The sequence below is a fragment of the Triticum dicoccoides genome, chromosome 4A (assembly GCF_002162155.2).
Source record: "Triticum dicoccoides isolate Atlit2015 ecotype Zavitan chromosome 4A, WEW_v2.0, whole genome shotgun sequence".
Classification (NCBI taxonomy): domain Eukaryota; kingdom Viridiplantae; phylum Streptophyta; class Magnoliopsida; order Poales; family Poaceae; genus Triticum; species Triticum dicoccoides.
Genome location: NC_041386.1, coordinates 654,808,934 through 654,819,562, shown reverse-complemented (window position 1 = coordinate 654,819,562; position 10,629 = coordinate 654,808,934). Strand labels below are relative to the sequence as shown.

At 42.6% G+C, this 10,629-nt stretch overlaps 1 pseudogene; it reads right to left on the bottom strand.

The window, feature by feature from the left end:
• Window positions 1-3,568: 3,568 nt before the first annotated feature.
• Window positions 3,569-5,325, bottom strand: LOC119283979 (annotated as a pseudogene).
• Between the last annotated feature and the right edge of the window lie 5,304 nt (window positions 5,326-10,629).

The window sequence follows — 10,629 nt, the reverse complement described above, 5'->3', positions numbered from 1 at the left end:
AGGGATGTGTTTTCTCAACATTGACTTCATTTCGTTTTGACAATCAGCATTTTTGTTTCTCATTCAGAGCTCAGTAGTTTAATAAATATCTTCTGCATTTCTTTTTCGAAATCATATAAAATGTCATCCGGTTCAATCACTAGTGCTTTAATTTGACATTTGCACATTTAGGATTTATTTTTTTCTTGAAACATAAATAATATGAGTTGTAATTACATTCGGTGGTTATCTTGTCTTATGAGTTGTTTCAGCAAATGCATAATGCATTTTGATTTGTGTTAGTATCATCTCTGTGTCATTTCCATTATTTTATGGCTACAAAATGCACTGAATTTATATAACACTCTTGGCAAATTTGGCCATGTTTGAACTAGTGATGTTGAGGTTAGTTTAATCCAAATTTAGTCTAATATCAGTTTTTCCCCTGCTGCCCAAGTGCCAAAACTAGCCTTTTCTTTTGACTAAATAGTAGCATATATAGTCTGTTCGTCATCTAAACCATTATTATATTGTAGTAGTTTGTTTCTGAATCTCAATTCAGTTATTCCATATTGTACACTGAACACTTTCCTTGGGATTCTTGCATTGTTACCACGAACCTGACAAGTTTAAGTTTATGTCCACCATCAAGATTTTTTCTATTATCTTTTTTGAACCTAGGATTTCTTCTATATTGTTGAGGCATTTACATATTTAAATGTGTGAATTTATACGAAACTCTGAGCACCAGATTGGTCAACTAAAAATTAATTGTTACCATAGGTTGTAATCTATAAACTTCTCCCATATGAATTGTTATGAGCTGGTTTTAATGGAAGCAACTAAGGGCCATCCAATGAATCTTTGTTAGCTGCCATGATGACTATGTGTCTCTCTTCTCAAAAATATGTCTCTGTTATTTTTTAACTGAAATTTCATGTGCTCGACTTGGTAGGTTGACTGATACAGCTTACATAGAGTCCCAGGTTGGGATCTCTCCCGTCACATGAAGCTTGATGAAGATGCACTGGAAATGGAGGCAAAGGCTAGATTTTTCCTTGATACTTGGTCTTGTCGGTCATGTAAAGGGAATGATTCTCTCATGATATGTATGTATGTATGTATCTATGTATTTATGTCCCTTGTATTGTCTTCTGACGGGGATGGTCCAGGTTGACATGTATGTTTACTTGTGTTTGAGAGGAATGGCTTTATTTTCTCATGTATTCAAATATTTTGTGATAGATGCTGGCATAATTTTTATTGACCAACATCGAACTTTCTTGCTTAATTAATCATGTAGAAGCTAGTAATATACTTAACTGTGCATGAATTTCATGCAATAGATATGGGGATTTTTTGTTTTACAAAACTGAGAGGAGAGGGGCGTTAGAGCTTTATAGATTTGAAATGGTGATGGATACTTGGACAGAACGGCTAGAGATGAAAGAGTTGAGGTGGTTACGACAAAAAACATGTTTCATATCTAACTTTAGCAGGGCGGTTTCCAGAAATGTACACTCAAGTGGCCTGAGATCCCACCAGTACAATTTGTGCCGTCCATCTCCAATCCAATGGTCCATATTTGTTTTTTCTATTTTGGCAACTGAAGCTCATCTTCTATTGTAGTTTGGCCCCTATAACGCTGAGGTTCCATCTTCTACTATCATATTTTTTTTGGCCTTCCGATGGTGCAACGTAACCGTGACTGTGTACAGTGTGAATACTTTTGCAATATAACTCTGTTTGTCTATGGTTGGTAGCACTTTTTATCTTCATTTTTACCACTAGCATCATGTAAAATAAAATGAGATGGAATGGTGTTGCCATTGATGAATGTTGTAGAAATTAACAGTTTTGGGTCATCCGAGGTGTCTGGCAACATAGCTTTTTAAATTCTAATCTTAATTATGCATGTGCTCCAAATTTACAATCAAATATATGGTTAATTATGCTCATGTATATAGCAGTAACAATAGTATATTCCAATTTAGTGGCAACTAGAACACCAACTTTTCCCTTGCATATATAAACAAATGCATAAACAAAAATACTACATCTCACAATGATTGTGTGCAAAACTCACTATTTTTTTGTGCCATCAAGGCACAAATTATGTCCCTGTTTTTTTAGTGCAACCAAGGCACAAATTATGTCCCCATTTTTTAGTGCCACCGATGCACAAATTATATTCCCGTTGCAACACACGAGCAATTACCTCTCAATAAAAAATAGCAGATCACTGCCATATTGTACAACAATTAAATTTAAATATTTGCTACCGAATAAATCAAAAACAATATTGCTGTGTCTCAAGAAATCGTCAAACATGACAAATAAATTGTACGCACTGACTAGATGTTTTGATGTTTTTCCTTGTTCCACATGATTAGGGTTTCAAGCCACCTCGTGCCCACGAGCAAGCTCTACCATGACCAGTTCATCTACATCATCCGCCTCGACCCTAGTTCACCCGTCCTGTCATGATTAGCGCCACCCACTCATCATCTTTACGACCGAGATGGCCAAGAGGACAACCGTACCATGGAGGGACTCGTGGGCCCGTGAACCATGGGCATGTAGCCCCTGGGTACTCAACATTGACGATCATGGGTCGATGCCACATCAGGGCCGAGCAGCCGCTGCTGGCTTGCAGCTCCGCCCATGCCCCATTACCGATGGGATAACAAGTACTAGCTCACCATCCTAGAATCTAGGTTGTTTGTTGGTCCAGCTGATGAGAGGCACCAAATGAAGAACAAAGAGACATAAACGATGGAGGTGCGTCTAGCTTCCCCCTCATGAAAGACCTTAATGATAAAGCTTGTTGAGGGGTCATGCTTAGAAGGACTAGAGCAGAACTTGTCGTGGGTAGAATTAGTGTGTGAGGCATCCAGTGAAGGGAGTTGAATTATGTAAGTAAAAGTGGGTGAAATTAGCACTAATATACAAAGTCTTTTGCGCCCTTGTCCCTTGATGCTAGCCAGCCACAGTGGCATCAATAGCTGGCTCACTTATAACACGAGTTAGTGAATTCTTTGATAAGAGTGAGGGTTGAGAGTGAGCGGGATGGGGATTGCATTTGTCTGCTCAGTTATGGTTTTCTGTGTGGCATAATTTCCATACTTTCAAAAATATATGGAAGTACATTTCATTAGAGTTGGCTTTGCAGAAATTTGTATGAGCGAGTGGTTCATTTTTTTCATCAAGTCATACAATCTTTTGGTTAGGATAGAAGGATAAATCCATTGGTTGGTTCATTCAATTGTCAATAACGGACACGGTGGCTTATCAGTTGCATGCCCAACAACAAACATCATATGTTTTTTCTATAGTAATCGACGAGATTCAACTGTATGTTATAACATGGCAATGGCTCAAGAGACATCGGGTCTACCTTCTTGGCTCGGGGGGCGTCACGGGCGGCGCACGCCTCGTCCCCATTGATAGCAGTGGCGGATCGACAAGAACACGGGGGGATGGGACCAGGGTGTAGAGCGGGGCGGTTGGCAGTTGACTTCTCCTAGGCATCCCATGTGGAAGTACGGTGTGAAAGGCAGAGGGCGCAATGGAGAAGGTGAGGTGGGCGTCATCCGGTTTTAATGTAGAGGCTCCAGCGAGAACTGTCCCGCCACGCGAGAAACCGAGTGGGAAGTGAATGGTCCAGCAGGAAAAGGGAATGTAATGCCTCTGTCACTATGTAACAACATATCCAAACGGCATTGGCATGGTACGGAATACTACAAGTTCTGCAATATGTAACTTCATGATCCTTTTCTTTGTCTTCAGCAGGCTTTCTAGAGTCCTTGTTTGGAGCAGACAAATCTTGCATCGAGTCTTGAGATGGTGGCTCGTTCTCTTCAGTAGGTGTGATATAGCCTACGTCTGGATTGGACACGTTCTCTCAAGCTGGCGCACTCGAATCCCTGTTTGAACTGTATAGCGAAAATGTCGACATCCAAGGAGTACCATAAGAGAGATAGAATTGGTCATGGACATTTCGCATCTGGTTCACCATATCAATTAAGCGTGTCCTGAAAGAGAAAGTAAACCAACATCATCAAATCAGCAATTGGCCGTGCAAGCAATATGTAAGACATGACATTCTTCAGGCATAGAGGAACTATATACGCACTCAAACATAATGATTTGAATAGAAGATGAATATCTTCCCCAATAAGAATAGCTCATTATTTAATGATGATGCTCTAACAATTAGTTCTGCAGGACTACCGTTCTATTGAAGCTGTTTTCTCTCTCGTGTTTGTTAAATGAAAAAAAAGATATTATGTAAAAAATATAGAATCTTCTATAGGATTGTTTGAAAGCATAGGAATTACATACCGTTTTGTTAAATAGAAGTTACAGGTTTTTGCCCCTTTTGCTGCATTCAAAGATTGTTCTACATGCAGATGCCTTATGAGTTGTGACATTATTGGTTATGTTTCTCGGATGTAGATTACACATATAAATGTCCTAGATGTTAAGTGCACAAAAAAACTGTTTGTGAAACGAAGTAGTAGTAGTAGTAGTTTTGATGTATACATTTGGTTGGCATCGAGATGAGTGGTCAAGAAAAAGGTGACGCCCATGAGCCACGAGTCGGAGCGGCGGGCGACGAATGCCAGCTAGTCATAACGGTTCACATAATCTGGCTGGTGGTTGGAACCGCGCGTTCGCTCCGGCTGGCCCGGCGGCACCATCTCCTCCGGCAGCGTCAACTCCCAACTCCCGTCCGGGTATGCGTACAAGCACATTGGCTCCTTACTTGAAGCGAGAAAATGAAGCACACAACTACATCAGCCGGTGATTTGCACACTTCGTCACCTTATCTTATCTGTCTATATGTATATCTTTATCTATATCTATATCTATATCTATACTTATACTAATTATAGACTCTCAAGAAATTCCTACATTAATCAAGAAATTAGAGTCGTTCATCCGGCAGGACTGAGTTATTATGGTGCAGATCTATTTAGAGGCTCTCAATAAATTTCCACGTTAACCAATTAATAAGAGTCATTCCTTTGAGGGACAGAGTTACCACATCATTGAAAATATTTTAACCATTCAATTTATGTAACTCATTTATCTTAACGTTATGATTTCGGTTACTGTTTTTTTAACGTGATGATTTTGGTTACTTTGCTGCAAAGAAAAGACCAACCTTTTCTAAACTGCACGTCGAACTCAGGTTAAAAAAAATTGCACGTAGATCTAACACATTGATTTCGTTGACCCAAATTGTTACGTCTCCGAATCCTAGAACTAATTTGTTGAGAACGTACTCTTCTCAGAAACAAAATTGTTCAGAACGTACAAGAGACAAACTCTTTTGCCCATGTACGGGTAAAAACATATATATGCTTATATTTGCAGTTGATTCACACAAGGCAAAGTGGTAAAAATATTGAAGGTAAGAAACCACCGCACACCCTTGGTACAAGTGCAGTTGTTAACATGTGAGTAGCCGCAAAACAAAATGTTCGTTCACTTAATTTATGAAGGCTGCCAAGCCTTATTCAATCTCTTAGCTTTCCACCAATCGGACCAAGTACATGCAGTTCGTCATTCTTAGATGACAAAGGAATTGGATTTTTGTTTTGAAACCTTGGTACCATTACATGCAAATGGTTATACTTGGAGGACAACCTAATAAAACTTGATTAAGCCGCAAAACAAAATGTTCGTTCACTTAATTCAAGAAGGCTGTCAAGCCTTATTCAATCTCTTAGCTTTCCACCAATTGGACCAAGTATATGCAGTTCGTCATTCTTAGATGACAAAGGAATTGGATTTTTGTTTTGAAACCATGTACCATTACATGCAAATGGTTATACTAGAAGGACAACCTAATAGAACTTAATTATTAATCCCGCTACTACTCTAGGCAGTAGTTATTGTTACAAATTTATGGAATTAAATTTCAGAAATTTGAAGGACGTGAAAACCCATGAACAAGCTTTCCATGATTTCGTTTTGTTGGTCTCTGAAGCTCGTAGAGTCCAAGGTTGCAGCCACAACCCATCGATTCAAGGTCCAGCGAGGTCTGCATCAACATGTACTCTTATATCAGGGTCAAGTAGAGGAAAATGAGCATTCCCAGTGATGCCCGCATGGGACAGTAGCAACATCTGCAGGTGAAATAGCTAGTAATATGCAATGTTATTTAGAAAAATAAAACACACTGCAGGCTTACAATTCTTTACATAAAAACAACTAATTGCTAGCCCGTGCGAACGCACAGGTTTATGACTAGTGATATTAATTAGCAAATCTGTTGTCAACACCTTGGTCGCGGCGCACAACGTAATAAGATGACTTATGCACCGTTCCACATACCAGGAAGCCCGTTCACCTCCAAATATTTTCCTCTTCATATGTGAAAACAATCTGCATGGCTGACTCTCCTTTTCCGGCAGTCCCGCCACTCATCTGCATGTGAAAACAATCTGCATGAATGACTCTTCTCCTCCCGCGTTCGTCCAATCCGTTGTGACCAGCAATATTTCCACGCCTCCCCTCCCCCGTAATTTACTCCAACAAAAATATGCCCACCTAGCTGTTACCTTAATCACGCAACATATCTTACGTAGGTGTGGAATTACTCGCTACAATAATGCGCCTCCCACGGCATTCGGAAGAACGCTCACGTTCATCGCCTTTATCTCCTCCCCCTCCCTCTCAATTACGGACCCGTCCACCAACATGGCATCACCACTCCCTAGCCCTAGGCGCCACTCACTGCCCCGCGCGGAGTGTCATGCGTCGCCATTCCGTTCCTCGCCGCCACTAGTCGAGGAGGACACGTCGTCGTTCCGTTCCTTGCTGCCACCAGTGGACGATGACGCATCGGCGTTCCGCTCCTTGCTGCGACGTGTCGAGGTGGACACGTCGGCATTTCCAGTCTCGCCACCACGCACATCGGAGGATGCATCAGCTCCCCGCTACGAGGAGAACGCCACGCCGCCCGCCTAGCCCCCAATCTTGGAGGAGCTTTGAAAAGAAATGGAGGTCGCCTTGTGGGAGGCTTTGCCTCCGGCAGAGTGCGCCAAAAGAGAGGAGGAGAAGGTTGAGGAAGAGAAGCGTGCCACGAGGGATGCTGCCTGGCAGGCCTATATCGCATCTGAGAGAGTCAGGCAATTAGCTCTTTAGCAGAAAGCTCGTGCGAGGACTGAGTGGGTGGTGGAGGACGGCTGTGCCAAAGCTCTGAGTACAGTCGGGTCCAAGCGCCTTATCTACGTTTGGCGGTACATGGACCGGGTGCACGCTTCTAACGAGGAGGAGTACCTATTGGCGCCGGATCACCAAACAGGTGAGATCGCACTCGCCCATCGGCAAGCCGCTAATCAGCACCTCGCAATTTGTGAGGCCGAGGAAGAGGCATTGTGTCGCCGCGCTGGAAAACGGCCGTGCACCAGGGCACTCATGATGCGCCGCAAGCACTCCTACTATAATTTAGTGTAGTAAGGTGATCCCATTAGTTTTGGGGTGGAAATGATAAATCCCGAACGTTGGGAAATTATTAGCGTCCTTAATTAAGTATGTAAAAGGAAAAGTTTGGAAACCTTTTCTATCCGTACGCATTTGTATGTACGTGCATATAGCACAAAGTTAACTGTATATCGCAGTATATGTCTCTCTCTATATGTATACTATCTATGCTTATAGACTATACTACTACTAGTATGTATACACATGTGCAAATGCACGTTTTAACATTATAATGCAATTTTGATAAAAGTAGAAAAACAACACTAGTCAACCTTGTAAAACGATTCAATGCAAAAGAAATGGAAGAATACTCGTTTGATTGTTTACTTTAGCTTTCTTCTCTTTGGTTTTTTCTCTATCGTATTTTGTATGGAGTATCTTACTGGTTGAGAAGGCATGCAATTTTTTTGAACAAGTGCCCTTGCGATAGTTACAGAACAGTATGAGGGCAACATCTAGGTAGTACTGTTCAAGCGAGTCCCACAGGTCAGTCATTCAATCCATGCCCAATGCACCGGGGAGGGAGTAGTGGCCTTTGGAGGCACACCGTACGTACTAGCACGTACTCCTACGAGTGACTCCTACTGCCCTCCATTCCATGACGTACTGCATATAGACATTTTGAAAAGTCAAACTTCACTAAATTTGACCTGGTTTTTGGGGGAAAATATTTGCATCGAGAATGCAAAACATATATCATTAGATTCATCACAACATATAGTTTCATAATTTATATATTTAGTACTATAGATATTAGAGCAAATACTCCCTCCGTTTCTTTTTACTAGTTTGTATATAATTCCAAACACCACGTAGACACGTTCTCTGACTAGAAACACGAACTACGTAGTACATTAGTACCATTTTACTATTATATTAGTATCATTGTTAGTGGTCAGCCGGTGCAAGTTCTAGCCCCTTGTGTTTTAACCTTTTTTTAGTAATGTATTCTGGCAATTATTCGCCATGAGCCCAATCCTGTTGAATGCCCACATAACTGTGAGATTTCCAACCGATGGTGGTCTTTTTTTAAGCCATTGTATTTGACAAAACTGCCACCCTTACACGTGCATGTACTATTACTGCACGCGGGTGTTTGCAACTGCCATGTCTCCCAGCGAACGTTTGCTGGGGATTGGCGTTAGCACCGACGGCGGTTCGTAGTCGGTCCACACCCAGGCATTGAAGTCTGTAACTATTTACAATATACTACTCCTCCGGTGCTACTCGGGCATTGTAGTAGGTACTATAGTTTATTGTACTAGTACTGTGATCACTCAAGTTGTTTGGCAGCGATATGACCCTACGCTGTTGGGATGGGTCTCGTAAGTCAAGCAGCGTGCTGCTGCTACATTGTAATCATCACCTGTCCATTTGCCGCAGCACATATTCACTTCTCCATCCTCGTCCGCACATAATCGACCAATCTTCCATCCCCGCTAGGTGCCTCCCCCCTTTTCCAAAACCTAAGCACTAACAATGGCAGAACCGAGCAGCGTCCGCCGAAAGAGTGGATGGAATTTTCTCCCCACAGAGGTAGTCAAACTCACTGTTTCGCATGTGGATAATCTCTATACCATGCCGCTCGCCGTGTGCTCGTCGGGTCTGTACCGTTTACTCACAGCCCTCAGGCCAGAGCTTTTTAAGCCAACTCCCTGCTTGCTGATGCCACATGATCTTCAGAAATGGCGTGTCACACAACATAATGATCATAGGGTGGCAAGCATCAACCCGCTTGACTGCGATCCGGTCCCTGTCACCCTCAACTACATTAACGGTATGTACTGGGTCGGCATGAACATGTCTTGGACGGTGCTCGTCGATGGTCGCGATAGCTGGACGCTCGTGGAGGCCTACACCCGGCGATTGATCCCCCTCCCTTCGATTAGCACTGTACTGCTTTGGCACCGTGGCCCAGAATACTCGGAATCTTACAGTTGCCAACATGATACCAAGTTTGAACAGTCTCGCCTATCTGACAGGGCAATGCGGTAAGTGGATAAATCTGCACGTCCATCGCAGGATCATACATCCTCCATGGCTCTCTGATGCCATTGAACACAAAGGCTTGATTTACGCTGTGGACTCCTTCTATGGCTGGACGTGTTGCTGGCCTACTCCAGTCATCGCTACAAAGGGCTGTTACAGTAGTAAGTTACTTTCCTATGATACCATGATGGCTTGCTTATATTACTGTCAAGATTGACTACAGTGCAAGCCCTTTTTTTTGACTCCAACTTGATATGATGTTGTAGGCCGCTTGATGTCCCTACCCTTCCTAATCTCAGAACCTTTCAAAGAAAGCGGCATGGAAGTTGCAAGTGGTTCCTGGATCGATCAGACGACGGCGAACGATTGATGATCATTCGCATGTACCGGACATGTTGTTTCGCAGAATACAATCACAGTCACTGTGTGGTCTTTGAGCAGGATCCCAGCCTCTCCGGGCCTTCAGGAATTTTTGACAGGAGGTCGGTAAGTAGCCTTGGTACACGCTCTCTGTTTCTCAGATTGAATTATCCAATTAACTAGGAGATAACCATGATAAGGATCATGATGGCAGCGCGGTTTCATTCATCGGGCAAAATTGTGTGTACACATCGTACCGTGCGTCTCTTCATGCACCATGCCCTGATACGTGCTGCCACGCTCTGCAGCCCAAAGTAGGAGAGAGGATCACAAGTATCAGACTTCGGCCTGCTTACTGGAGTTTCCCCCGTCAGGCACCCATCTGATTCAATCCGTTGGCCAATCTTCACAGCTTAATAAATAGTAACGTCTAACTGAGCGAGTTAGTTAGACGCGTACACTTGGTGTAGTGGGATCTTTATTTAGTTTGATGCATACACTTGTTCTTTTTTGGTAGCCCTTTTGTAATGTTGGCTAATGTTTGGTTTGGAAGAGAGAGCTGTGTCTTTACTCTTCTGCCTGCTTACTGCTTCTGTTGCACCCCCAGCCCTGGTTGCTACTACTACTGTTTTCAATGTACAATCAGTAATATATTTTGTCTTTTGGTTGAATAAATGTGTTGTTAGAATGATAAACACAATGTTTTGGAAGTCGTTGCATGGTCCGATCCTTTAGTGCCCCATACGCAGCGCATACTATTTTTTGGTACGGAACACATTTTGCACGTACCAACCACATGTTGCC